The sequence below is a fragment of the Columba livia genome, chromosome 14 (genome assembly GCF_036013475.1).
Source record: "Columba livia isolate bColLiv1 breed racing homer chromosome 14, bColLiv1.pat.W.v2, whole genome shotgun sequence".
NCBI classification, from domain to species: Eukaryota; Metazoa; Chordata; class Aves; order Columbiformes; family Columbidae; genus Columba; species Columba livia.
Genome location: NC_088615.1, coordinates 20,103,666 through 20,108,279, shown reverse-complemented (window position 1 = coordinate 20,108,279; position 4,614 = coordinate 20,103,666). Strand labels below are relative to the sequence as shown.

The window sequence follows — 4,614 nt, the reverse complement described above, 5'->3', positions numbered from 1 at the left end:
TGGAGTTTTAATTGTGTTCTGAAATGAACCATTGCTGTGCCTGGAGGACGCTGTCCTTGAAAACAAGATATATCCAGGCATATTGTGAAAGTATTTGGTCTTTTTGTTGATTGTATCATCAAGAGACCGAGTGAAGATCCATGTGTGATGTGCTGCTTGTCCATGCAATGCCTGCTGCTGTTGGGTAGAGAAGAGACCCACCTTGCTTTTCTGATGACCTCTGATGACTGATGCCTTGGACTGTTTGTATAAGTCAACGGTGCACAGGCAATAAATCACATTCTGTAATGCTGTCTGGGGCAGCTGTGATGCACCTGCCCTGAATGGAAATGGATTTCCTGTAGGTCCTGTGTGGTCCATGTCAGCCTTGGCATCTCATGTGGGCCTGAATTGGAACATGAAATGGAACACCTACCCTGTGTTCTGTCAGGCAATGTGGGGATGACCATGGGACAACAGCTTGTAAATTCAGCTGATGGACACGAGAGAGAACGAGCTGTCCCTATGGTACAGGACCGCAACCATTCCTATGAATACCAACATAAACTGCCATAACAATAGTGAGTAGGAAAAGGGCCTTTTGGCCTTTATTTGGACATGAGCTGTCATTTCACTTGGCCAAAGGACTTTCCCACCAGGCTCATGTATGATCCCCAAGATGTCACCCTGTCTCTATGAACTTGTCCATAGGACCTTGCAGTTACCTGCAATGTGTCTGGTACCACCTCTGGAAACACAAATGTCACCAGTTATTTGCAGATGAACATCTCACTCCTGCCTCTGTCTCCCTTAATTAACACAGGAGTGGAGAAAACAGGTTGACATGATTATTTGTGTGTCTATTTTGTGAGCTCCTAAACAAAGGCAAGAGGAATCCCACCTCCTGTAGGTGTGTGGCACGGATGGCAGAGAGCTGAGTCTCCTTCAAGTGCTGGGAATAGAAATGCAGGAGGAAAAGTCTCCACTGACTCAGCTGAATCCCTTCCTTCAGCACGGGTAACGAAGCTCCCTCCCTCTCACTTTCTGGGTGTCCTGACTAATAAGACAAAAAAAAAGACGATAATTAGAGGTAACTTTGCCTCTGAGAGGGAAAATACACTGCTGGAAATAAGTGTTTCTGCCCAGCATAAGGAGGGAACATCAGTGACGACTTGAGCCTGTTTCACAGCAGGTGCCCCAGGGACACCTGGAGGAGCCCAGAGGGGACAGAGAAAGGGACATCATGGGCTGCTCCTGTGCTGCTGAGCTGGGCTGGGCTCCTGGGACACAGGGAGCTCATGGCAGCAGCAGTGCTGCAGAGAGACAGCTCTGCCCAGGAGCAGCTCCTCTGCACACGCAGCAGGGCTGAGGGTTCTGCCTGCAGCACTGAGGGAACAGGAGCCAGACAGAGAGAGGGGAAAGACAACATGGGGTGGAGAATGCTGAGAGATCACTGGGAGTGAAATCTTCACAGCCCTGAAAAGAGTAAGTCTCTGGCTATAGTCCAATTCAACTACAGTTCCTGGAGAGATGCTAAAGCTGGAACATTCCACAAGCTGTGGCATCTGTCAGGAGGGATGTTGCAGTTTCTCCAGTGTAGAGAAAACATGTTGTATGGAGGTGAGTTTCTCTGCTGCACCTTCAGAGGGACATTTCTAATGGGCTTTTTCAAGGAGAAGGTAAAGCCAGGGATTACAGTAAAGCTAAGGAGCTTTCCCAAGTCCTTATTTTCAATTTGTTCCTCTTGGGGAATTTGAGAGGAGAAATGGAGAAGGAGCTCTCATACTTGACCAAGTCACGGAGACCACTCAGCTGTAACTTCAGGTAGTCAGTAGGTCTGATAGGAGCCTCCTGATGAGCCTTCATCCACTTCTCTGCCCATGGACAGATGCAGCACCGCCTTTGCTGGACCCAGCAGGATCACCCACCTGTCTTTGTTTCCAACCTGCAAACAGGAAGATGCTCCCAGGCGGTGCCCTGCAAACAAGCAAGTGTCTGTAGGGGCCAGGGTGAACGCACAGAGTTTGGGATGGGGTCTGTGAGCGCTGACAGGGAAAAGACATGGGACAGGGAATCACCTCCCAGGAGGAAAATCTCCTGGCAGTAGGGACATGATCTGGGAAGGAGGAGAAAAACCAGAGCTCTTGTGTGAGGGAGGATGTAGAAATCTCTGACTGATCCCCTGCAGGTCAGATCCTCCTGTGAGCAGCCCCCTGGCCTCCTGTCCCACCCAGCAAAGCCTCTGCCCTCAGGGCCGGGGGCTCCAAGGCATGAAGCAGCTCCTGTGCAGCCAGAGCTCCAGTTCCTCTGCAGAGCACAGGGGCTGAGAGCAGCTGCCCGGCAGTGTTGGTGTCTGGGAGGTGGCTGCACAGCTGGGGAAGGGTGACACTGTCTGAGTGCCCGGCTGCCTCTGCCCTGGCCTCTCTCACACCCACCCTCACCGCGTTTTCCTTCTTGCTCCCCTGCTCTGGGTCACTGCTGTTGGGATCTTATTCTTGCTGTCAGGCTCTCTGGGGATGGCAGTTTCAGCTGCAGAGACACAGCCTGATCTTGTGGGTCCTTTCCTGCAGGTGTGTCCATGGGCACACGTGTCCCAGCTTTGCTCTGACCTGTGGGGTGGGGGCAATGCAGTCTGTGGGGCTGGGGAATGAGCTGAGTCTCCCTCAATCAAATGCCATCATTAGAACACTTGGCTGTCTGCATGAGGTTCCTCCTCCTGCCGTTCACAGACACACGGGAGCTGCAGCTCTTGCACTTCTGGCTCTTCCTGGGCATCTACCTGGCTGCCCTCCTGGGCAACGGCCTCATCATCACCACCATAGCCTGGGACCAGCACCTCCACACCCCCATGTACTTCTTCCTGCTCAACCTCTCTGTCATTGACCTGGGCTACATCTCAACCACTGTCCCCGAGTCCATGGCCAATTCCCTCTGGAACACCAGGGCTATCTCCTACATCAGATGTGCTGCCCAAGTGTTTCTGGTTGTCTTTTTAGATTCAGCAGAGTATTGGCTTCTCACCATCATGGCCTATGACCGCTACGTTGCCATCTGCAAACCCCTGCGCTACGGGACCCTCCTGGGCAGCAGAGCTTGTGTCCACATGGCAGCAGCTGCCTGGGCCACTGGGTTTCTCCATGCTCTGCTGCACACGGCCAATACATTTTGACTGCCCCTGTGCAAGGGCAATGCCCTGGGCCAGTTCTTCTGTGAAATCCCCCAGATCCTCAAGCTCTCCTGCTCACACTCCTACCTCAGGGAACTTGGGCTTCTTGTGGTTAGTGTCTGTTTAGCGTTTGGCTGTTTTGTGTTCATTGTGGTGTCCTATGTGCAGATCTTGAAGACCGTGCTGAGGATCCCCTCTGAGCAGGGTCGGCACAAAGCCTTTTCCACCTGCCTCCCTCACCTGGCCGCGGTCTTCCTGTTCCTCAGCACTATCATATTTTCCCACCTGAAGCCCCCCTCCATCTCCTCCCCATCCCTGGATCTGGTGGTGTCAGTTCTGTACTCAGTGGTGCCTCCAGCAGTGAACCCCCTCATCTACAGCATGAGGAACCAGGAGATCGAGGATTCAGTGTGGCAACTAGTGAATGGCTGTTTTATGAAGCAATAAACTGCCCATAATCTTCTGCATAGCATATATAATGTAAATAATTTTCTCACTGAGTGTTTGTGCCCATGTCCACTGGACACCCTAGAGAACCTGCTGCAAGTCAATCGTCATGGACCGGCCTCTCACAACCACCATTTCCAGCACTGGCTTCTCACTTCAGCTTGAAGAGGTTCTTTGTCCCTCCATGGCAGCACAACTAATGACTAGGTCAGATGTCCATGTTTGCATTGTGTAGACAAGATGTAAACAAACACATAAAGTGCTTCTGAGGTGATGAACCCCAGTGAGCAGAAACACCATCAGCTATTCCTTAGGGTTCCGTGAAGGTCAGTGGGACAGACAGTGTCTTGATGTGACTTCATGTTGAGAGTAACGTCCTTTGGGGAACCACCTTAATGTAGCACTGGGATGTGCTTCCTGGAACAGAAGATCCCATGTCCATTCTCCATGCCATGAGGCATCTCATGTAAGTGCAGAGTAGGTTGACAAATGGCAGGGCTGAGGTGCCTCCCAGCCTCCTGGAGTGGCAGCAGGAGGTCAGAGAGACACAGTGACTCCTGCATCTGTGTGTTCAAGGGAAACACTCTGTCTCTCAACATCCATGGGTGCATAAGGAGTCCATGGTGAGGTTACTTCTCTCTGGTCAGGCTAAAGACCACGAGAAGTCTGACAGGTTGGGGTCCCTGCCTGCAGAGCAGTTTCTGAGATAGTCGATCTTTCCATGGTAGTGGGAAGAGGCCAGAGAGAGGAAAAAAAATGACTGAAAAGGACAACTTGGGAAGTGCATTCTGGATATCAGGAGGAAGAAATGTCAGTGGAAGGGCGGTGCTGCGGTGCAGGAGGTCACCCAGAGGCAGTCGGGACCAGCCCATGGCTTTGTGTTTCAACAAACAGCCAGTGAGGGTGCAGCGAATGAGGCACGGACTCTCGGGAAGGTGCAATGAGAGACATTTATTACAAACTCAGGCTTGCATTTATATTTGCTATGATTCTTGCTCAAGCATTTGCTGATTTGCCAAGTG

The 4,614-nt window shown here is 51.6% G+C and overlaps 1 pseudogene; it reads left to right on the top strand.

Annotated features, from left to right (window-relative positions):
• The first annotated feature begins 2,827 nt into the window (after positions 1-2,827).
• Positions 2,828-3,592, top strand: LOC135575441 (olfactory receptor 14J1-like; annotated as a pseudogene).
• The last annotated feature ends 1,022 nt before the right edge of the window (positions 3,593-4,614 follow it).